The 24,994-nt window shown below is 41.7% G+C and overlaps 1 long non-coding RNA gene across 1 annotated transcript; it reads right to left on the bottom strand.

Moving 5' to 3' along the window:
- Positions 1-207: 207 nt before the first annotated feature.
- LOC112531051 lies at positions 208-24,701 on the bottom strand. Its single transcript, XR_003072751.3, has 4 exons — positions 24,609-24,701; positions 7,255-7,414; positions 6,828-6,893; positions 208-2,511 (listed from the first exon to the last, which is right to left on the bottom strand). It is a non-coding gene; the product is annotated as an uncharacterized LOC112531051 (long non-coding RNA).
- Positions 24,702-24,994: the final 293 nt, after the last annotated feature.

Below are 24,994 nucleotides of genomic sequence, written 5' to 3'. Positions count from 1 at the left end.
TTGTCATGATTCCACAATTCTATGATTCTATGATAAACATTTGCCCTTGTGGCCATCGGGGGGACTGCTCCTGCAAACCAGAGGTTGAGCATCACCTCTCTGGCAGCTAAGGTGCCAACAAAGGAAGGAACAACTTGGGAAATGAAAACAACCTCGAGAAAGGATGGGATTCATTTTTTCAAGCGTGAGTACTTTCAAGTGAGCAAGAAGTCCAAGTCCGTGAAGAGAAAGGCCTGCTTTTAAGCCTTTATTTTTGTCTGGGATTAACAGCAGCATAGGCTCCTGTATCTATATTAGTTAGACTGCCATCAGTTATAAGGAGACTTTGGGATTCCTTGCCGTGCTGTGCATATCAGTGCTGTGGGGGATGTGCATGCAGGACCCTCTTCCCCAGCAGCCTTTGTACAAGCCATCTGATGGTGGTGAGCATTTCATCCTGAATGTGCCTATGGCAGGATGTGGTGCTTGCTTGACAGTGTGCCCTCTTGCCATTGTCATCTCTTCCCATAAAACTCGTTCATTTTGATCCTCAAAATGTGAATCTGAGGAGGGAAGATAAAACGCAGAAGACGGGAACAGGGATTGGGAAATCTCTGGAGTGAAGGATGTTACATTCTCTCTTACAGAAATAAACTGTAAAAAAGCTTTTTATTTTTCCGTTTCATTTGGGCATTTTATAAATGACTGGGTAGTTTAATTTGTTTTCAAATCCAAGCAGCTTTGTTAGCCAAATAAACATAGATTCCTATGGGCACTGGGAGAAATAATCTATACTCCCATGGATTTTTCCAAAATGTCACAAAAAGCCTACAGGAAAATTCCACAGAGATGTATCTGATTTGAATAAGGCTAGAAATTAATAATCTCAGGTAGATATTAGGAATGCTTATCCTTGTGGGTTAGGTCTTGCAGAAGAAGAAAGCAGCTGATCAACTACTAGCCACCTTTTTTTTTTTCTTTTTTCTTTTTTTTTCCCTAGGAAAAAAGGCTCACATCAAGCATCTGGTTAAAATACTGCATTGGGCTCCCTGATGACATGTAAAAGGGAGAAGCAGCCAATATTTTGCAGGAAAAGTGTTGGTTTATTTAACCAACGTCTGTTTTCATCCCTTGGGTGAAAGGGAGATTGTCACCTGAGGAGGTGATCAGAATGCTGATGCCATTCCATCGTTGCCTTCTCTCTTTCCCCCAGAAGGTGGTTGGTGGGAACTGGGGAGCTGCTTTTGGTAATGGGGGACTGCTTGTCCTCATCTTCTCTGAAAGCAGTAGCTGTTAGTAGTACTGCAGGGGACAGGATTAGGGCATTCCCATGTCAGAAGATGCAGCTATCAAGAACTTGGGTAGTTACTCTTCTATTTCCACGACTGTTTGTGCTTGCTAGCATGGGTGCCACACAAGGCTGTTGCTGGCCATGGAGTCCTTGAGAACAAGGAAACCAGGTAGGACTCACCTGCATGTGAATTTGGACAGTGAGAAATCTTCCGAGGTCTGCTATGGACTGAATCCTATTTCAGTTCTAACACGGAGAGAAGGTCAGAGTGTGCCTGGCCATCAGGATGCATGGATGTGCCGTGCAAATGAGTTGTGGAATGCCACTTCTCCACTCTAAGAAAACCCTGTGGAGAAAATGATCTTACCTAGGTACCTTTAATCACACCAGCAATCATGGGGAATGTTTGATAACGGAACAGAATTTTTCTTTTTTTTTTTTTTTTTTAAGAAGAAAGCAATTGATGCTATTTGGAAAAAAAGCAAACAAATAAGAGAAACTTCCTCAAGAACTCTTTTCTCCGTGATCTGTTTGAGAAAGCAGCTCCCAGGAATGAGGAGGTCTTTTTTTTTTTTTTATGAGAAATGGGAAAAATATCTAAGTGACAAGACTACAGTGCTGTAACTTCTTGTGTACTGGCTTATATTAAAAACCCACAAAGGCCATCCAGCTATCTTGGGAAGCATCTAACCCCTCATTACACTGAAAAGTAATCCTTCAAGACTCACTTAAACCAGTGAACTGGAGGATTATGTTCATTGTAGTGGGGAAGTTCTGCCTGTGGCTGATCAATCTTCTGATAGCAGGCAGACCCTCAGACAGGGAGGAGGGAGGAGCACAGTGCTATTTTTGAACTTCATAAAGCTTCCACATAATCCATCACGAAAATTGGCGGATCATGAGGGATATCAGTTAATTTAGCTAGAGTTCAGCTGAGTTTGTTTTTCCTGGAGAAGAATTCTTGCTGCGTCCATGAGGGATTTGGAAATTATTCTTGCTGAACAGAGGTTCCCATCCCCTTCTTGTGTCGGGGACCTAAAGGCCCCTGACCAAAGAATGATCCTGGGATAGAACAAAGTATTCTGGCAGTTTTAAGGGAACTTGTTTTGTAGAGCGGGCTGACGTTGGTAGTTTATCTTGTTTTTGCAAAGACTTGTTTTGCAAGCAGGTGTTCCGCTTGGCCTCTCTATCACATGTTGGCCACGTGGGTACGGTGTGCAAGTGGTAAAAGCCCTGCAGACCTGGGGAGAATAAAAGCAGGAGAGAGACTGTGGTGGGTGAGAGAGGAAAAGAGCACTTTGAAGCAGGGGATGCACTGCTGGCACTGCCTATTGAATCCACTGCCACCACGTTCCTTCTCTCTCCTTTCCAGCAGTTCACTGTCTCTCAAGGGTTGGTAATTAATAGTGCACTTGCTTAGAGAGTTTCTGCTTGCCACTTACTGGGATTATCTAAAACGGATGCCCGTGTGAGTTTGTGTACGTTGAATAAAACTCATAACCCTCTGTGCTGCTCTAAGTGCCTAGTTTGCTTGCCTTGGCTCCTGAGACATCCTGTCTCTCAGATCCAAACGTGCCCTGAAACACTTCTTTACAGACAAGCAGCAAAATGCACTTTGCATCAAACAATTTGTGAACGATAAGCAAATATGAAAACCAGCGAATGGATTCAGAAAACAGGCTGGGGAAGCATAAAATAACAGCCAGACAGTTACGACCAGCATGAGATTATGATGATCAACAAACTAAATTATTATTGTACATCCCTAAGTAGCCTTTTCTGGCAGCCCCATAACATATGTAACACATTGTACCTTCTGCTCCTCCATATCTTTATAATTGGTTGCCAGTAATTTCTGTCTTCATCACAGTATTTGATGTGTGTTGCATTCTTGCACCAGTACAGAAACAGTCAACATACAAAATTTACATTCACAGTGATTGCAGTTGCCTCAGTTCTGCAGAGTTTTTAAATTCAATAGTTGGAAAACAGTCTGGATTTAAGTTTAAAATAAGGAAGATGCAATTAATATAATTTAATTGACCATTAAAAATCTTAACTTCAAAGGAATTAAAATCCTCTCTATGACATATTGTCACTTCATAGTCCATTTGCTATAACTTGAGCACTATTATCAGCAAAGAATCTTACCAAAGGCTTCTTGAAGACGAGAGAGAATTAAAAATAAAAGATCAAAGTGCGCAAACAAATCGTGTTAATAACCTTCAGCAAAAGGGGACTGTTATTTAATTAAATATGAAGCCAACTACAACAAATATTTGAAAACACTGAAGTAGGATCCCGCTGTAGGTTTTGGCGGGGTGTGCTGTGAGTATTGTGAAGACATCTTCGTCTTGTCATTGACAAGAACAGACACTGCATGTAGGATTTTTCATGGCACCTCTCTTCAACCAGCATTTTCATTTTCCAGTGCAACACTCCCAGGTGGCCTCATAAATCAGCAGCTAATTCAATAGAGTTGAGAGGCAGTGAGCTTTCAAACGTGCCAAACCCTTTGGCTCAGCATCAGTACCAAGCGGTGCCTGGTGGTCAGAGGGTGGACTTGACCAGCTCCATATCTCATGCAGGGATACCCCATACTGGTCATCTGGGAGGTGTGACCAAGTTTCTCATGCCTTCTGGACAAGGTTCAAGAAGAAGAATTTACACTCTGGGTTTTTGCAAACCATTTGTCACTTAATGGTATGAGTATTAAATATTTTGAGGTAGTGAGTGAAGGCTGTGGCTAATTTGCCTTTGTCTGGGGTTAAGCAATACAAACTGCTTTCCTGGATTTAGAATAATAGACTTAAAAATTCCCATTTCCTGCAGATGAGTGAAAATAAACAGACCCGATCTCATTTGAAAGAATGTGAGTACAATAGGCCTTCATTTGTAAGAGAAAATAAACTCTGCTGATCCCTTAGATCTGGGACTATAAACAGCATCCTTTTTTTCTCTCAGGGCAGTGCACAATGTGAGTGCATGGCTTGAACATCTTCAAAATAAACAGCTAATCACCCATTCTTGCCTAATTATGTTATTTTCTGGCCCTTGGCTCTAGGCCTCATGCAAGTTCTTTTTTTCCAAGTGGTGTTTAGGGAATCTCTGCTCCTCTCCCAAAAAAGAGAACCCATCCAGCTCTCCGTTTGTTAGTTAATATTGGCTCCCTGAGGACATCCAGCTTGGGGATCTTCCTTAAAAGTCCAGCAGGACTTTTTTTGTTCTCCTGTCAGGAAAAAATGTAATCCTGCTGGGGCAGAAGCAATGGGAGGAGCAAAATCTTCCCCCTTTCCCTTTTTTTTTCTGGATTTGGGTTGTCTTCCTACTAGTATGTATCAGCAAATTGTACCTTGCTCAGAATTTCATATGGGAGTTCATTCACTCCCTTCCATACAAGTGATTTATCAGTGGTACAATTTAACTGTCAACATCCTGTGCAAATGGTAATTAATTAATCTGTAAGAATTGCACAGGGCCATTGCTATTACCACCACGTTACAGGCAGGGGACTGAAGCATGGATGTGTTGCGTGGCAAGTTCAAGCTGACGCTTTGCAGGGGAAGCCCAGAGAACACGGGAGTTGCTGACTGATGCTCACAGGCTAGATCTTGCACACTGTGGGGTTGTTGTGAGCACTGTGATTAGCAGGCAGAAATAGCACAGACAGAAATAAGCGGCAAAGGCCAAGTGGGCTTTTCTAGGTCATAACAAGACCCGGAGAAAACAGCAATGAGCAGCATTCACAACTTAACTGACACATTCATGCTGTTGCAGCATCTCCACAGTGGTTTAGCTGCCATTTGGGCACCTGGAGGAGATGGGGTGGCTCCTCCTGAGCCGTGTGTGTTGGAGATCTTGATGATGAATGCAAACCTCCCTTCCAGGCAAATTAAGAAAAGTATATTTAGGCACCTGGAAAAGTAAAGAGGAACTTAATAGGATTTTCAGAAATGCGTAAGCAGATTAGGCACCCAGCTCCCACTGAAATCAATGCTGAGAGAGCATATAAAAAAAAGAACACCACAAACCTTAGGTTTCTAAGTGCTGCTACAGCCTGTCTGCATTTTAGGGGGTGAGTGGTGAACGCTTTGTTGAAGATAAGCCTTACAAGTAATAGAGCTCCCTGGTGGCACCAAGCCTCCAAAGCCATAGGAATGAGTTCTTATGCTCCTGCAAAAGCTGAATTACACCAGGCTGTGAGAGTAAAAGAGCAAGGCCTGGAGGGAGAGGTAATGAGTCCTGAGTGCCTGGGTACATGGGTGGGAGATGGCAGGGCTCCAGCAGTAATGCAAAACTGAGCAGACAGAAGAATCACTGGGTTGTCACTCTAGAGAAGGCTCTCACTACAGACATTTTGGGTACAGAGCTGGCTGAAAGGGGTCAGTCAGAGAATCTGCATGTTGTTGGGTTGTGACAGCACTTTCACTGTTCTTGGAAATAAGACGATGTGACCCAAAGAAGTACCTTGCTCTGTGGCCAGCCTCCTCTGTGTAGACTGAAGCACAGAATCACAGAATGATTTGGGCTGGAAGGGACCTCAAAGCCCACCCTGCCCCAACTCCTGCCCCCCTACCAGCTCAGGCTGCCCAGGGCTCCATCCAACCTGGCCTCAAGCGCCTTCAGGGATGGGGCACCACAGTTCCTCTGGGCCTCTGGGCAGCCTGTGGCATCACCACCCTCTGGGGAAAGAACTTCCTCCTAACATCTGACCTAAGTCTCCCCTCTTTTAGTTTAAAGACATTCCCCCTTGTCCTATCACTATCTGCCCGTACAAAAAGTCAATCCTCCTCCTGCTTGTAAGCTCCCCTCAAGTTCTAGAAGGCCGCAATGAGGTGACCCTGGAGCCCTCTTTTCTCCAGGCTTCACAAGCCCAGCTCCCTCAACCTGTCTCCATAAGAGAGGTGCTCCAGCCCTCTAAGCATCTTCATGGTCTCTGGTGGACTCGTCTTTCTTGTGCTAGGGGCTAGGTCTGGACGTAGTACTCCAGATGGGGCCTTACAAGATAGTTCTTGCTGGAAACTGAATTTTTCCTCAACCTGTAGTTTGCAGAATGTAATGCTGTAAAATAAGCTCTCTGCCTTCTCAAAGACTCAGCTCCCACTCTGCCAAATTGAAATCTGTCCTTATTTGCTTTAAAGAGCAGGAGTGAGGGTACATACATTAAGGACCATGCGGCACTATGGTAACTGGGGCCAATTAGCTCCTACCTAAGGGCAGTTAGCTCCCAGATGTGGAATATCAGGCAACTGTGAACATACAGAATTGCTAACAGATCACTCATTATTCTCCTCCTGAGACTTTTAATTGGGGAATTAACACATGGTATTTTTAGTGAGCGTCCTCCAAACATTTATCTTCTTCTATGACGTATTGATCCCTCAGGGAGCACTATTTGGGGACCAACTGCTGCTTGAGGTGACAGAGAGGAGTTATCTCATTTAGAATCCCCGCTGACACCAGCGGCTGATACAGACGGAAGGCAAAAGATATGCATGTTGTAGTTGTGCTCCTAAACACATGAATAACCTTGGATGAATGAAGTGATCTCACATACCTTTAGGACAGCTAACTCCAGCCTCATAGTACTGGTTTCTGAAGTGAACTTGGCCGTAAACATCTGCTGTGAAGAAGAGCAAAGGAAATGAGATGCTGGAGAATTCAGAGCAGTTACTAATGGAAAATGGGCTGGAAGAGTCAGGCAAGGGAGGAGGTCAGAAGACAGCCTTCAGCTGGGGAAGTCCCAGCTAATTAGGAGACAAGAGTCCTGGGGACAGAATCACCAAATCACAGAATCACAGAATGATTTGGATTGAAAGGGACCTTAAAGATTACCCAGCCCCACACCCTGCCATGGGCAGGGCTGCCCCCCACCAGCTCAGACTGCGCAGGGCCCCATCCAATCTGGCCTTGAGCGTCTCCAGGGATGGGGCACCACAGCTTCACAGCTTCTCTGGGAAAGACTTCTTGGTGTTGCATCTTACCTTATCAAGAAGCAGTGGGGACAAATTTCTAGATGCTGCCAGGAGAGATGAGTTTTTTTGATCTTCTGGGCTTTTTGCCTCGTTATGCATTTCTCATAAAAGTGAGGCTTTTCTGACCTGACGGTAGTGGTGAAATACATGATGTGTTGTAGTTCTGTGCCTACCCAGAAGGAAAGCAAAAAGGAACTGTGATAAGCTGCACATGTCTAGATTTACTTATAATCTCTTTGGATTCTAAGCGATGAATTATTAGTGTTATGCTAACAAGGTCCATTCAAGCTCATGGAATAGTCTCATTGTCATTTAAGAAGTGAATTTGGAGATTTGCCAGCTCGCTAACAGGATATTAATCAGACGATACCTAGGGACCAACACCACTATATTGCTTTTAATCTCTTGACTAGTAAGGAAAACAGGAAGAAATCCATTTCCCTCCTTTCTTTGCTCAATGGGATAACCAGCTGGTATAGAGTAGCTGCAACTCAGCTCAATTTGGGAGTAAATATTTGGGTTTTAGCTGGGTAATTGAGAGAGCAGCGCTGCTTTCTTCCCAGCTGCCATGCAGTCGGGTGCCATTCATGCTCACAGTGGGGACTCCTTCAGGTCTGGCTCCAGGAGTCACATACAAACAGAAGAATGTCACCTTGCACTGGGAAAATACATAGCTTTGCTCAGACATACCTAGAGAAGAAAGATTTGTTCAACAATGCCAATCATTTAAGGAGGTACCTGCAAGCAGTGTTCAGGACTAGATTTGCAGCCCATGTACTGTCTGTGTAAGTGGGTAGCCCAAGTGAAACTGCCAAGCTGCTGGGGGCTTGGTAATGCAATGTGTGGGTATCTGGCTTGCTTGTTCCTGGCCATGAGAATTTGAACCAGAGCTGGGGGTGTGTTATATTTCCAGTAAGGACGTTGGAAATGTCCTCTGGAACTGGAACTGGAAATGCAGTGGAACTGGAACTGGAAGTGCACTGGAAATGCAGGCAGTCCTTCTAGGGGTGAGGAAGATGCACTCTGACTCTACCTCTATCAATTGCTAAGGAGTCCCGGCCTACCCTTGCTGACCAGACTTCATCGTGATTTGTATGGGTGTCCTTTGAGATTCATTGGTGGGGCTTAGACTTGAGCTAGTCTTGTCTTGTCTCTATATGCTCAGGTGAAGAATAAAATTTCTGATCATCTTTTTCCTTTATTGTTCAGAATGTGTAACAACTAAATTAAAAATAGAGCTTTCAGTATAAGCTGACATAATCCTTTCATTATTGAAATGTTTTGTTATAGTATTTTGACCCCGCTGTGTATGTGTGTGTGCAAGCACATCTCTGTGTAATTGCTGTTTAAATTATATTCCTTAACATTGACAGTATTTGCCTACTCTGATGCAGAATAAAACAACTTATTTTATTTTCCTGAGTGGAAAATGCTTTGAGTTCTGCATAGTTTCAAAGCACTTTTGAGGGCACTGAAATGGTTCAGTGTCATACTACAATGGTATAATTTCTAATGGACTAGCTAAATTACATGCATCAGACAAAGAAATCCCTAACACCGACAGCGCTATGTTTGCAAAGGGATGATTGGCATACTTGCCTCATACTGAGATCATGGAAGCACGCTGCTCTGGAGTTTTGTCCAGGTCAGTACAAAATAACAACTGACTTTTTAATAACACATCAGCAGTGTGCAACAAGGGTTGGTATCTCTGCTCTGACAATGAGCAGTCATTGAAAGTATCATCGATTAAGTTAAAAAAAAAAAGGCAGCTTTTTTGGCACTCTGCTTTTCCCAAGCTCTTCCTGAGACTGTCAAGGGGACTTCACCGAAGGATGAAGTTTAGTAGGTGCTTACAGAGCTGGAGATATCTCCTCTCTTCAAAGTCTGCTGAGATTATCATTGTCTTTCAGACTTTGGACCAATGTGTACATGAAAAAAAATGCTTTATTGTTGGGTACAAAGCCCACTGAGAAGCTCATGTGAAGGTACTTGTGGTCATTCAGTTGGTGTTCATAGGAGCACCCTGGAAAAATAATATTGTGTTCTATATTGTCTCCTAAGAAGCAATGTCCCTAAAAAGATGTGGCCCTGTTTCTGATGTAATTTGCCTATACAATAACCTTCTTCTTCAGAATGAAGTCATGATGGAGCTTCCTATTATATGTAGGAGGAGTTAGGCAATGTGCAGAATGAATATGTCAAATAGTGGAGCTCTGTGTACAGCAATGAAGTCAACACTGATGAAGGTTTTCTGTCTTTCTGAAACGGTCTTGTTCATTAGAGCGTCAAATGCTCCAGGACTTATAATGCATGAAGACAGGATGTTTCCAAGGCAATGAGATGAGCTAATTAAAATGTCACATAACACAAGTTTAGATTGTTTGAGACAGATCTTTATATAAGATGGTAAGATCTTCATTACAAGGCCATAAAATTAACTTTTTCATTAACAATAATCTTAACAATTGCTTACATCCTCTGACCTCTGCTTCCTATGAACTGGGACCAATATATAGAAGTACACATTGCCTTTAATGTCTCTGTCAAATCTGAGCTGAGATGTATGGAGTTATTCCCTACTTGGAGGGAAGTTTCTGTAAAATTTAGCTAATATAAAACAAGTAACAGCCAATGACTGATGTTTGATCATTCAGAGTGTGTTATGGTGGGACAAACAGCACGTACACATCGTCCTCTTGACACAGAAAAATGAGATACATAAAAAAATATATGCTCTAATAGCCTTGATTTGACCTTAACATCCTTCTGCTTCTTCACACACTTTGCTAACCTCTGGACTTGTTCTCTCCCTTCACTCATGGCTCTGAGCTTCGAATTTAGTGTGCGGCCAGGTCCTTGACACCTCTGAACATAAGCCCTGCACTTGCACACATCTCAGACTCCTTTTTCCCATCTTCGACCATGAAAAGACAGATAAAAGAACTTTCCCTAGGAAAATAAAGATACCTGTAGAAAATAAAGCCAAACCTCAACAACGAATCCAAACCCTTATTTCAGCAAATGGTGATTTGTCAGTGCCAACCTCAACCCACTATTAGTCTTTTTCTAGATAGAGATGACAGAGCTCTGCTGACAAGCTGTGGGACATATTTCAGGAGCTGGCACCTGGCGCTCTGGCACATCCCCGTGACGGCCATGCCGTGCTCCCTGAAGCTGCTCTTGGCTCTGCAGAAGTTACAGTCTGCCTGCTTGGGAGTGTGAATATTTATTTCCATAATCACTTCTGCTTGCTGCTCCCAAATGAGAAGCCAGGGCCACGTCTATGCATCCTGAGCAAAGGAACCTCCTCTCAATGACTGCTCTCCTCCCACACAAGGCCACTGCCTCAGGATTTCCTAAGCCAAGTAGGGTGTCTGATCAGAGCTTTCCTGCTCCCACTGCAAGAAAATATTTAGCATTTCAATATCTGTGCACATTTTTAGAAATAATTTATGTATGAATATACACAGTGCTTAGTAATCATTTCTCAGATGAATGTGGAGTTTTACTAAAATTAAACTATCATTCTTCCCTGCTCACACTTGGCTGTCATATCTTTCTTAATGCAAATCAGTCATTGACTAGAGACACCTACTGTAAGAAGCTATTTTAGCTGTCTGATCGGGTAGAAATTGATTTTAAAAGTGAAGACCATTTTGGGGAGATAAGCTGGGATTGGAAAAAGCTAATTCAAAGTTTTGTATTTGGATGTTAGTGACCATTTATCTCTCTACCCTAAGGTAGAGAGGAGACCTGGGGACCTGTCTCTCTTTCCTTCTGCTATGTTAGGACACAAATCCTCTGCCTACCCTGACCCCATACAACATGGAGCTCCTCAGAACAAGAAGCAGGTACCCTAAGGAACCCTGAGGGGGAAAAAAAATTCCCCTTGCAGCCTCCATCTGACACAGGGCAGAAGGAAAGGGGAATATTATATGTGAAGGAGCATGACTGCTCTTCTCATCCGCAGCAGGTCTCCAGGAATAAAAAGGGACACATTGCAGTGAGTTTCAGAGAAATCTCTCCCTGCTGCAGTACTTCCCCCTGCCATCCTTCAAGTGCTCTTCAAGGAGAGTATTCTCATTTTCCGGAGGAAGAAAATGGTTCTACTCAGTAGTGGTCTGCACAAAGTGGGAGTGAAGCAAAGAAGTTTCACTGGATGAGACTTTGAAAGTTGGATAAATGAAAAGGTTTTTTTTTGTTTTTCCTTTTCTATTCTTTTTTATTTTTATTTTTTATCCCTCCAGGGTCAGCCCTGATCTAGTCTATTGGAGCCAGAACAAGGAGAGTAATTTTTATGACCTGCCTGACTTCTCTCTTCAGATTTTCTTCTGTGGCTTGCATTACCAGTTCTTAGTATGCAATTAAAAGTACACAAGCAGTGGCTGAGTTTTTAAATGAATTCAGCCTGAGCGAACACGCTCACAAATTTCAGTACTCGCCTGCGTGCTGTGCCTATATAAACAACGGTTAGACTGGAGTGAATATTGGGCGAGAGTCAATTTCCAAGCTGCAAAGATAAATAGATGTAGAAATCAACCTCTACGTGTAAGTGCTTTGCTGGTCTGTTAAACGATTTATTATTCCCCAACAAATTGCAGCTAAGTGGCACAACTCAGATTTTGATTGTTTATGATCAATTCGCTTTGTCAAAAATTTGGAACCGCGTTAATCAACCTCATTTGAATAAAAAAAAAATGCACGGAACGGTTGCAGCAGGTTTGTAGATATTCATAGAGCAGAAAAAGATGCTAATAAATCAAATCAATTACAAATCGCATGTTCCTCACACTGCTCTGTTGTCTCCTGAGTGCTCGTAATTGGGAGTTCAAAGCCTAACATCCTTCATTATATTTGTACAGTTTAAAGATTTTTTTTTAATGTCTAGACTTGAGGTTGCTTAGATGCACACTGGATATTGTAATGTGCTCTAATACAGAGGTCAGGGCTGTAACAATCTGAAAGACTCAGGAGCGGCTGAGGCCCCTCGATGTGCTCAGCGCAGAGCAGAGGAGCTGAGGGGAGGCCTGATGGCGGCTGCAGCTCCTCACAGGGAGCGGAGGGGCAGCGCTGAGCTCTGCTCTGCGTGACAGCGACAGGGCCCGAGGGAACGGCATGGAGCTGTGTCAGGGGAGGGGCAGCTGGGGGTTAGGGACAGGGGCTGCACCACAGGGCGGTGGGCATGGAGCGGGCTGCCCAGGGCTGTGGGCACGGCCCCCAGTGCTGGAGCTCAAGGAGCATCTGGACAGCACTCTCAGACACAGGGTCTAATTTTGGCTGGTCCTGTATGGAGTTTGCAGTTGGTCTTGATGGTCCTTGTGTGTCCCTTGTAACTCAGGGCATTCTATGATTCTATGATTCTTCGCTGTTGAATTAGAAGCAGAGTCCTTCCATCAGATTGCAGTTTTGGAAGGAGGCCAATTATTGAATGAAGTGATTCTTCCTCCCTGGGTTCCATTTTGTGCCTTGCTGTGCTTCTGGGAGAGTCCCGTGGCTCAACCTGCAGTGGTGTGGTGGTGTGATGCGTTCAGCAAGGTTGCTTGCCACAGATTGAAATCACCCTGACTCAACACACTGCAAGGGGAATTGCTTTCTGGCTCCTTGTGGCAGCTTCTTACATCAACTGCACTTGAAGACTTAGGCTATCTGCATCTTTGCTGTCACCTGTGAAAGTCTATTTTATTAAGAACTTAATACCACAGTCTGGGCTACGCATACATGCAAATCTGTGAATGTGGCATAACTGGAACAAGAAGGCTTGCATAGGCTGAGGACGTGCTCCTGGAACCCAGGGAGGACCTGGACCTGGACAACCCTGTGCATGCAGGCCTGCTGACTCAGCTCCCTGCAGCCTCCTGGCCTTGTGCTGCTGGGTGCCGTGCTCCAGCCTGATGACTGGGAATGGGTAGACTCACTGCAGCATCCTGTTCTCTGCCCAGCCTCTGCTTGTCTGTCATTGATTTCTTTCAGACTGCTAACTTGGGGAGCAAAACATTCCTGTGGTTGCTGAGATGGATCTGCTGCTCTAATCCAACTGCTGGCACTCGGCCTCCCTCTTAGGTATACATACACGTATCGATGTCTCTGAGAGCTTATCCAGATCCATGGTCATTCCAGTACCTGGATCTCAAAGCCCTGTCTCTGGCACCCAGCCTCTGACCTGTCTAGGTCTCCTTCCTAGCTGCTTCCCAGACCCCATATTCTCCTTATCAACAGATGTCATTTGACATTTGCTAGTGAATTAAACATACATGCACTGACTTGGGATTGGTGTTCCTTAGATGCACGTGCACTTGCACATACACCAATCCAAATATGATATATATATATATATATGTATTGGTATCTCCAGCTGCTGCCATCCCAAACACACAGGCCCTCTGCCCACACTGCACTCACTCTCACATACATTTTGATAATAGCCCTGCTCCCTGCTCTGTCTGCAAGGACATTTGGTGATAGCACCTCCTATGGACTCTTCCAGCACCTGGACTGTGCCTGGGAAATCCTCTGCTGATAGCCCTTGTGGCAGCCATGTCCAGGTACTCCCTTTGCAATGTTTGGGCTATAGAGGTTCCTCCATGTTGTACTGTCTCTCTGCCCCTCATCAGCCCTCCTTGCTTTATGTTTGTAGCGACTGAACTTTCATCATGCAGAACAATGTATCCACACTGTAAAACTGCGTACCTCTCAAGCGAATAATCCCACATTTATAGCCTTAACAGTCAGCTGATCCACAGTTTGATAATCAGAAGTTGCATGACTTCTGCATCTTCCATGTTTCTTTGATAGATTTCTTCTGTCTAACTTTGACAATTTATATAGTCACACGTGGAAAAGATAATCTCCTGAAGCACATTTTACTGCTTTTTTTTTTTTTTTTTTTAGGAAATTCCTGTATGAGACTAACAAGGAATGTGAATGGCATGTAAATACTAAACAGGCTGGAACATCGTTTGTCATTCAGTAAATTGGGAGTCACAGACAACCCTAAAGTTAGAACCGACCATCAACTTCCAAATAAACTGTGTTGCTACTAAATATTCTGCTTTTAGTGCACTGGACATTGGGTGTGGGTAATGCTGGTAGACTTCAGGAGACAATTAGGAGAGGGCACCTTATGTTGTTTAAGTGGAACTATCGTTCTGTTGACATTGGTAAGACTATATCCAGAAAACTTCAAACTGCATCCAGAAAACCCGCAGTTTATTGCTGTGAGATATAAGCAATGAATACATCATCAGAGATACCCTCGGTTAGGGATAGGATGGATCTTCCCCCATTATGGTCTGGCAGAGCACACTGGGGATGCAGTTCATACAGTGCACTGCAGTACATACACAGCACTTGACATGTACACTTATTTGCTATCATTATCAAAAGCAATCCAGCAGTACAAGGCATAGCAGTTCGGAAAGATGTTTTGGGAAGCCACTGCTGTGCAAACTACCTGCCCTCTGCTGTTTCCCCTGCAATAGGCAGGAATGTTAGGTCCCAGTAACTGGAAATATTAGAGCTGCCAATGTAAATGTTTTTGATTCAACACATGCAATGATGAATGCACAGGCTACATGGAAACATTCCTAGGTTGGTGACTTCAAAGACAGTTGCAATCTTCTGTTTACTATTGGAAAATGTTTCCAAGAGACATGTTTGTGAGGAATATGTGTAGAATTTAGCACCGTAGCTTGAGGATCTATACAATGACTAATGAAGGGATAGCATAATACCTATGTTGTCAAGCTTGATAAAGTTAGCGATGAAGCACTTAAGATATTGCTCACTTGGATGAGGTGCTTAAATGCATCAATAATGTTTTTGATAACATCTGCCAGGGGAATTTTTACTAAGTCCTTTACAATTACTTGTTTTTATGTCACATATTCATTTAAAGTATAACTCAGACATCTAAAAGGTGCTGAAAATGAAAACAAAGTGCATTCTGTGTTTCCTATATCTCTGTCATTGACTTCATGTTGGAGCTAGTTGTAAAGAGAAAACTGGATGTGATGTTTAACTTCCTCCAGTATCACAATTATCTGAACTGTGTAGGATAAGTTGCTGTGCAAGACAGATCTACCAACTAGACAGCTGGCTGATAGAGCCATCTTAAAAATGCCTAATGCCAGAAGCACTGAAGCTCGTGAGAAATGCAGTAGCACATCCACTTAAGCATATAGTCTTGGTTGTAGATACTGTTTGTAAGGCACATCGATGGAATAAAATTGAATGAGTCTCCCCTCCAATTCTTAGTCAAAGTTGTATTATGAGGACAAATGATATGACATAATTGTTTAGAGCATGGGCATATGTCTCTACTTGAAGCTAACCAGCGACCACTTCAAGGAGCTCAGGTTGTGAAACTGCATAATGAGGAGGCAGATGCAAATATTATTTTTTGCTTGTCCTCCAATCCTCAAATTATGGCTAGAAGCAGTCATAATCACTGCTGAAAAACAGCGATCTTTCCTGAGCCCATTTGAGTTCTTGTCAGTGTACTGGTAAAGTAGAATGTAGACCAGGGAAAGATTCACTTAGAATAATAAAATATATATTACCCTGAAACTTCCATGTACAAAGTATGGTCTGTCTGTATTCTTTGGGAGCAATAATACTGGGAGACAAGGGAATTCTGGGAACTTCAAACCCTTGCAAAGGTGGCAGAATTTTAGCCGAATTTTGCTGAGCTTGGGCAAACATAGGAGCTTTCATTGTAACTTTCAGAAATTGTAGGAATTCTTGAGTCAGCCCCTGAATTTGCAGCAGATGCCAACTACCACTGTTAGCAACTTTGTTGTGACAAATGGGATGAAAGGGATTCTGGTTAACTTCTGCCATACAAAGATTTTGCTGGTGTACCCCGAGATTACTCTTTCAAACATGAGTTTGGAAATAATCCTGGCAATGGGTGTGCCACTGTGCCTGATCTGAACATTGAAAGGCTGGATAAATAATGCCAAATAGAATACAGTCAAACAGTACATCCACAGTGGCCGTGGCTCTCATGAAATACTGTTGTGCTCTTTTCTGCCAATGCAGGGAATCAGTGTGCCTTAACAGTGACCCAAGATGAAAAAAATACAGAGGCTGCAAAGCTGAAGACACGAATTGAAAGATGATTTATGAAGAGCAAGATTGAACTCAGAATAATTTCACTGGTGAAGAAGGAAAAATTAATGAGTAGGAATCAAAAGAAATGTTTTGGTATATTTAAGTAAGCAATGAATTTTATGTGATACTTTCTTACATATGTCAAAATTTTCTTTAGAACTATACATTTCAAAACTGAAAAAGAAACCCCAAACTGCCAAATGAAAGAGTGCTTCCATTTGGCTTATTATCACTATGAGTAGACCATCACTGAGATTAAATCTAAAGGGAAAATTGCCATCAGAAAGCATTGTTATAATTTGTCCTCTAAGAGTGATGGTGGCTGATGATTCTCACTCTAGGTCATGAATAAATATTCTGTCACCTCTGTAATCAAAGAATTTGCTGGTCTTTGAGGAGGCCTGAAAACACTATCTTTATCCATTGCTTTTTTTGTGAGAGGCCTATTTGAGAGACTCGCTGTGCACTTTGGTTGTTGGAGATGTGTTATTTGCCTTACTTTTGCTAGGCTGGCACATGACATTTTTAGCACAATTTGTTGCAAGTATACCCACACTATATATAGTTAGCATATGTGAAATAAATGTAGAGTTACTAACAGTAATAGAAATGTAAACAGTAATAGTATAAAAAGATATTTGCCACCAATTCACACTCCTAAATAGTAACTTATTTTCCAAATTATTAGCCTAATAAGATTGTAGTTGTATCTAGATTTTCTTTTAAATATAAACATTATCTGTAGACCTTCATCTGCTTCTGTTTCCCATTGAAATTGTGCAGTATAGAGGTTGATGAAAATTCTCTAACAGTCAGCCTACAGGTTGAATCCTGTTGTTTTCACTGAATAATAATGATGAACAGTGCATGTAATACATGACAGAGCAATATTTCTTTATCTAATTTTGCAATTTAAAGTTAAGAACATTTTGGTTAATAGAAGGTGAAGATACTATCAAGGAGATTATTATTTATCAGTGATTTATACAGCAGTGGGATTGTATTGCAAAGCACTGAGTTAGAAAAATTGACACGTTAAGTCTTCTTAACTCTCAGACATTGGAAAATTGCTTTTCGTTCTTGTTGAATAATGCACATTGGCTGATATATATGAAGTACAAACTGTGTATGAATTCATTTAGAACTCCCAGGTGGGAGAATCTGAGAATGTTTTCAATGAAGAGTCTATTATCCGTTGGTACCTCAGCTTATTCCATCTGAAAAATGGGGCATTTAAATGAGTCAGCTTAAATCCAGGCAGAGCTGACTGACTCTGCCAAATTCACCTTTCTGGGCTATGGATGGTCGTTGATTATCAGAGGGTTTTTTTTTTGTTTGTTTGTTTTATTTTCATTATTTTTGAATGGTAAAGATGATAATTTAGAAAGTTCCCGTTAGAAATGTGATATTTTCTTGGTACAATGCAATTAATAGGAAAAATTATTGTTGCTTGCATCATTTCATCATTTGTAAGAGTACTTATTTGGTAGACTGCAAATTCCTCAGGACAAAGACTTTTATAGCTGTTATTTGTAATTCAGACCAATGGGACAGTGTATTCTGTAAACAATGTCTGAGCATATCAATTTCTGAATTTAGATTGAATGAAAAATTCAGACTGCAAATTTGCTTTCTAGGCATACTGACATGTATTTTAAGTGACAATTAATGGAGTAGTAGTACAAATTCTAATATGATCCCAATTGAGGAAAATATCCACAATCAGTCTTAACCAAATGCCTCTGAGGACTTTCTACATCTTTTAGTTGTTAATCCAAGTGCTGTTGTTTTATTCTGACAAATCTGGTCAACCTATTCATGCAATAGATAAAAAAAAATGTGTTTCTTTCCTCAAATCTGATATAAAAGAATAAAAGCCTACTGGCCTGCATCAGCAACACATATTATCTAGCTTTGAGGCAGTGCTGTATTATCACTATAAAAAAAAAGGCATACTTCTGGGATAGTAATTTAATCTATTTCTAAAACACAGAAGGATAAAGGGTAGTGAAAGTCTGAAGATGAAGATAATGATTGTTGCTGAGCTCAGAATGCCAGAACTTCAGTGCTGAAAGATAAGGAATGGCCTTTTACATCTCAGGTGTGTTATGGGAGGTTGCCTGTTACATTAAAACCAACCAAGAATCACATTTTCAACATTTTCTTCTAATTTCTATTATTGCTTAAAATGCTGTTCTCTTTTATTACAGCAACAGATGTTAGCAGTACTGTACAATGTGTCTGCACAATATGTGTTCTCACATTTTGTTCTTGCAGAGCATGAGACTTGGATTTATTTGTATTGAAAGGTAAAGAAAGAAATTTATAGGATTTTCAGAAACTGGAAAAATTACTTAAAAACTCCTTGTAGGGCACTGGGGGAGGTTCACTGTTCAAAAGCATTGTCAAGTAAAGTGCAGTTTCTTCTTTTTCTCTTCTTGGTAGAGTAAGCATATTTTCTTAACAAAGAGGAAGTGACAGACAAATGCATGCAGCTTGTAGTTTGCTCAGTAAATAAACAAATAAATAGCCAAATATGTGCCATACACTAATACCATGTGATAGGAGATGCAAATAACTAAGGATTGTCTCTGTCTGAATAATTGAGATTTACTGAGGAAAGCTGCAGAGCAGGCAAGCTTTGATCTGGTCCAATCTTTTTTCTTCCTCCATCCCTTATTTTGCTGGTGAGTATGCATACACACTATGTATCCCCCATCCCAAAAGCCAAAATGAAATAATGACAGTGCAGGATTATGAACTCTGTGCAGCCTTAAACATATTCCTGTGCGAAGACATGGGTGAACCTCCTCATGAAGGTGAACAGCCATGCAGCGGGCATGCTGACCGATAAACAACACCTCTTCTGGACAAGATGGAAGTAAAAAGTAAGCTAAAGCATATCTATCTGAGTATCAGATGATGAGATTCAGAGTCTATGGCCCTCCTGGGGTGGCAGAAAGCCATCGTTCTCCAGGCTGGGTTGTTGTGCTGGATTTGGGTGGTGAGACCAGTCTGCATTTCAGCATCCAGGAGCCCTGACTGCAGCTGGAGCCCTGGCCAATTTGTCAATCTTGAGGCACTGCTATGTGCAAAGGAGTCCCAAGAAAATTTCAGCGCTCACTTGGAGGCTAGCAGGCATCTGAATGGCAACCTTGAACATGCTTTTAGTATATAAATTATGAAGTTAACTGGGGAAAATGATCAATAGGTACCAAAGTCACTTTAAGGATATCTTCTCACCTTTTCCTTCTGAGTGCCAAAACTCAAAGGTGAAACTTCTGTTGTGAAAGAAAGGATAGGGCCTGAGTATGCCTAGAGGACACTACTTTTGGCTCACTGAGGGATGTAATCTGAGTTCTCCTCCCACCCTCCAACTTTTCTCCAAGAAAAAGAAAAAAATTAGAAGCTGACCCTTTAGTTCTCATTGCCTTTGAAAAGGAGTCAGGCTTGCCAAAAACCTCTGCTCCTACTCCAAAGGAAAAGGAAGCAAGTCATAAAACATGTTTTGGATCAAGCAGTAACATTCTGTTGCACAGATCTAAAACACAGTGGAAGGAACACAGTGCTGCTTTGGAGAATGACTAGGGACATGAATCACGATATTAGTTCAATATTTGCCTAAAGAGTATAAATCAGTAAGATTTAGGCAGCTAAACTTTGTTTCTAGGAGCTGTACAAGGAACTGTGCATACTGCAGCCTTGTTTGGCTTAAATGTCTAATTTCTAGACTTTTCCTATACTCCAAATAATTTCTATATTCTTTACTTTCTTTTTGAACAAGGAAATTGTATACATAAAAGTAGTGTTTTTAGCAGTCCTGACTTATCATTCAAGTTTTGAACAAAGCCCATTGGGTGAGAAAATGACAGGTTGTCTTCATGACTTGTCTGGACAACTTAGTGCTCTGTGTTGTTTTTGGCAGCAACTAACTGTCTAGGTGGCAGGCACCTTCTGGCTGACCAATGTATATTTCCATCCTTGACCTTGTGTTTGTTGTCTCCTGCCCCAGTGGCAAGATGTAAAATGGCAGCATGGGCTTTAAGGAGAAACAAATGGGATCAACAGAAAGCCTGGGAGATGTGAAGGCTGCTGGAAGTATTGCAAGGCAAGGTGTTACAAAGATATGAAGGATACTATAAAATGACTTAGAGGACATGTGGTGAACTTACGATATTGGAAACAGGAGGGATTGTTTGGGGTGGAACAGGAAAGCTGGGCATGTTGAACAGCAGGAAATCAAGGTTCAGTAGTTTTGCTCCTCAGGGAACAACTTGTCTTCAGAGCTTGACAATATTCAATTGTGTTTAAATGTGTCTCAAGGGACTGGTTTATTACTATCGTGATATATGGATCTCTTACAGATACTTATCTCAGAGGTTGTGAAGGGGTTCAGTTAACAATGGCATGCTATAAATGGGGAGGAGAAGGATGTCAAGCTTAACATCAGGGAGGAAGGAAAACTAAAATAATAAATATTGATTTGGAGTATGTCTTTTATTATCTCTGACTGAATAGGAAAGTGTTATAATAATGTGATCTTTATGTGAACCATAAATAATCCACATGAAGCTTTTCTGCATTGGTGTTGACTAATCAGCGAAGCATTCTGGGAGCTGTTGGCTATACTGTTCATTCAACAGCTTGAGTTTGCTGTTATATTTCACTGTGTTCCTGTAGGCTGAACATTTTTATTATTTTATAGTGATCTGTGGGATGCAAGTCTTGGACTGAAGCAAATATTTTTACCAGGTGGTTTAAATCAGTAATAGTCTTGTCCTGAGTTCAGTAATCCTCTGATCTGTTCCTTATTGCATCACATTGCATAGCTAAAGAGTCTGAGAGATAAAATATTATCATTATTAATTGTAATAACCGACTTTTTCCAAAGTTAAAATGTTTTATATGGATCCTGATTTCACACTAGAAGTGAATTGTAAAGCTAATACAAGAATTAGATATATAAACTGAACGATGCATTAGCCTATCAAGGGGAGGCATTTGTTGAATAATAAACAAATCTTTTGCATCTGAAATCTTTGTGAACTTTAAACCTCTCTGACCTCACTGCTGAGGGTGAACAGGGAATCTGTGTATGGACAAGCCCAGCTGTTACCATGGGGCCACGTGAAATGCATCCAAGAGACAATGTCAGCAGGAAAATAGGGTGGTGTCCATAGCCAGAGCTTCTTTTCAAGAAAATGCTGTCTCAGAACCATGGGAGGAACTTGGAAACCAAAGGATGCTATGCAGATGTGGGCTGAGAGGTCTTCCAGTCACGGGCTAAGTATGGTGATTTAGGGCAACTGGGATGAGATAGAGTGAGGAGGCAAAACAGAGATGGCTTGATTAAAATGTGCTCATGAATCAACCACACTGAGCTGTATCTTTGTCCCAGGGTGTATCTACTGACAGCCCGAGTCCAAATATTCCTCTCATGCTTGCTGATGAGGTAAGATTTATTGTCTAAAATCATTCTCCATGGAAAAAAATGAGTAACGTGGCAACTCATGATTCCTTATTACATAGGTCATCTGGATGAAATGCAAATGATGCTATGGATACCAAGTTTTTCCTATTCAGGAATCTAGAAGGAAAAGTCATCAAAAGAGGCAATGCAGATGTTCACCATGTGGTCACACATCTTTTTTTGTGGTCTAGGGAAAAGATCATATAGCTGATATCAATATGTTCAATCTTAATCACAGGTTAATGTCTTAGTTTCATACACTGGAACAAATGTATTAAAGTTGTCTGTGTGTGCCAGGGCCCTGCAGAGACTCCTGGTGGGCTTAGGGTACAGCTGCACTGGTAATTACCTATGTGTAAGCCATCCAGAGAAAATTTTGCTCCTGTACCCTGGATTTTCACATGGAAAAACCTTCCTCAGATCCAGCAGTTGTGCCGTTCTGAGCCCAGCCAGAGCCTGCGGATGTGAGTGCAGGACAGTAAGGCAGCCACACAGCGCTTACAAAGCTCCTGGCAACAGATCCGTGGCCTGGCAGCAGCCCAGGCCTCAGAGGCCATGAATCCCTTCCGCTCACAGTGGAGAACTGTGATCACAATAGAAACCAGCTACTGTATTTGTGTGCACCGGAGGGTAACACAGGCAAGGATCAAAGCCAATTTACCAGAACAAAGTTGGCATGAAAATACTGCTTTGTGGAGATGAGGAGCTGGATTGCATCACTAGAAACAAAGAAATGGTGTGGGTTTTTCTGATTTTTCTTTTTTTTAAATATCTTTGTGATTACATTTATACTATTTCTTCTATTAACATACTGAATTCTTGTGGGTTGTTTTTTTCCTTCACTCTTTCTGTTGGTATGTGGTATCTGCATGCACACTTGACAAACGTGCAGTGTGGTTTCCATATACTACACTTCATATACCAAGAAATATGCTGGTGGAAGACTCTGAACACGAAACACGTTCAAACGGCCTGAACTTGCGCAATGTGTGAAAATCAGATCCCACAGAATCCCACACATGAGGTGGGGAAAGATGGGGGCACACAGAATCAGCGATCACGTTAGAGAAAATTTATTTCTCCATCCCAAACCTCCTCCACTGAGAGCTGCTTGAGTCAGTAGTGTTCTCCCATTTGCAGTCCCTATAAGACAAACCGTGGAGCTTGTGCAATATGATGAGTATTTGCAGTTATGAAATACAGGTAAAGGTAAAGGCATTTTTCTTCATTAAAGCTGCTTAGAACATTCTGGAAACAGTTTTTTTTTTCTTTTCTTTTTCCTGATCCTCATTATTATTGGTGCTCCAATGCAAAGAATTGGAATCCCCAAAGTCAGGATTTGCCTGAATGTTGCCCCGTCTGACACTACACAGCTATTCCGAAGAAATTTTTCTCAACTTTAAAACCAGCAAATGCTGATTGCTTTGACATTTTAGCAGTGTCAAGTATTGGTTTGCAACTGGGGACCATAAAAGGAGAGCTGAGCACCCCCGCCCACACAGGCAGCTTTTCCAGTGCCTAAGAAGTGACACAAAGGAGGGATTGTTTCATTTTTCTTTCTTGGAGATGAGGGAATTTCAGCATCATTGAAGGCAGTTCAGTGAAAACAATTTGGATATTATCTATTCTACTGTGTCAGTGCAGAAAGGAAAGAAGAACAAAATCAGAAAGTCTCTCTGTGTACGTCTGGACTTTGGCAGGCATCACATTTGAAAATCACTGTGAAATATTTTGGTTTGCAGTAACTGCAATTTTGCTTTGAAATCCAAATTTTAATTTTGTATTGTTTTTTGATTGCTCTATGTCTTTTTTTTTCTTTTCTTTTTTTTCTTTTTGGAAATAGCGAATCCCTGCTAGATATGAGCTGAAAGTTCTTTTGTTATCTAGAGAATGCTAAATTTGGGCAGCTGAATTAAAAATAACATAATAATTGATTGAATGACTTTGCTTACTACTAAATCCCCTCCCCAAATTATGTAAGAAAATTAATTGAGCTCATTTTTTTCATAATAATTACCTTGTGCTTATTCCCATCAGCCAAGGCTGTCATCTGCAAACATGAGTAAAAGCTATTAATGCTATACTCACTGAATTCCAAGGAAATTTCTTGCAATGTGTGAAAGTAATCATGTGCAAATGTGTTTGCACACTGGGGCTGTATTGTCACCCAAATACATAATGTAGTTTCCAGGTGGTAGCTATCTGATATTATGTTTATTTTTGTTTTAACACAATGAACACTCAGCAGCAGAGCAATACTGCTCACTGCCTTTTCTTTCTAATATTGTTCGTGGCAGAAATCCAATTTATACAGTGTAAATAATCATTATTTTCAATAGGCCGAGGATCTTTCCTGGAAAGAACATAACCAATGCCTTCTACTCCTACTTGTGCCATTCATGATATTTCAGTGATGTGGATTAGCATAAAAAATCCATTCCCCAACGAAGGATGGTGGGAGGGGAAAAAAAGAAGAAAAAAGAAAGCAGAACATGCCTAGTGCTGCAAGGCACAGGGAATTAAAAGCAAATAGCAAAGCAGGTGGAAAAAGCTGACAAGGAAACCTTAATATACCAAAGGAGTACTGAGAGCTCGTGGCCAAGGGGAAGAGCACGGCAATTGGAGTCTTTGAGGCAACATTCAGCTCCCACCCATCATTCCTCGGGAGCTTGCGATTGCTAAGCAGCACTTCTATGTGGAGCTTGCCACAGTCCGGAACCCTCTCCTGAGCCACTTTTGATGTACAAAGAAAGGATTTGAGAGTGGATGCTTTTCTCACCTGGAATGTTGTCGGGAACCAAATGAAGCCCTTCAGTTGTGCTCTGAAAAAAGAATCCAGTGGGATGCTAAAGAAAGAATGCTTTTCATCACTGACTTCGCAAATGGGAGTGACTCATGTGCCATCTGTTTTGCCCCTCCTCCCGATGGTATGCGCTCCTTGTTTGTGCTGGTTAACGTATTTGCCATCTATTAAAGGGAGAGGAAACTATGGAGCAGTCAAAACAAACATGTGTGAGGAATACTGAATTTTTGGAAGGGGCCAGCTGGGAAATGGCTGCCACCATCACTGCCCATTGAAACCTGTAGACCTTGGGCAAGGACCTGGTGACCACCTACTGACATCTGGCAACGCATGAGGGATCTCTGGGTGTCTGAAAGAGTGCC

The sequence above is a fragment of the Gallus gallus genome, chromosome 1 (genome assembly GCF_016699485.2).
Source record: "Gallus gallus isolate bGalGal1 chromosome 1, bGalGal1.mat.broiler.GRCg7b, whole genome shotgun sequence".
Classification (NCBI taxonomy): domain Eukaryota; kingdom Metazoa; phylum Chordata; class Aves; order Galliformes; family Phasianidae; genus Gallus; species Gallus gallus.
The sequence above is the reverse complement of the archived record's forward strand: the minus strand, read 5'-3'. Positions and strand labels throughout refer to the sequence as shown.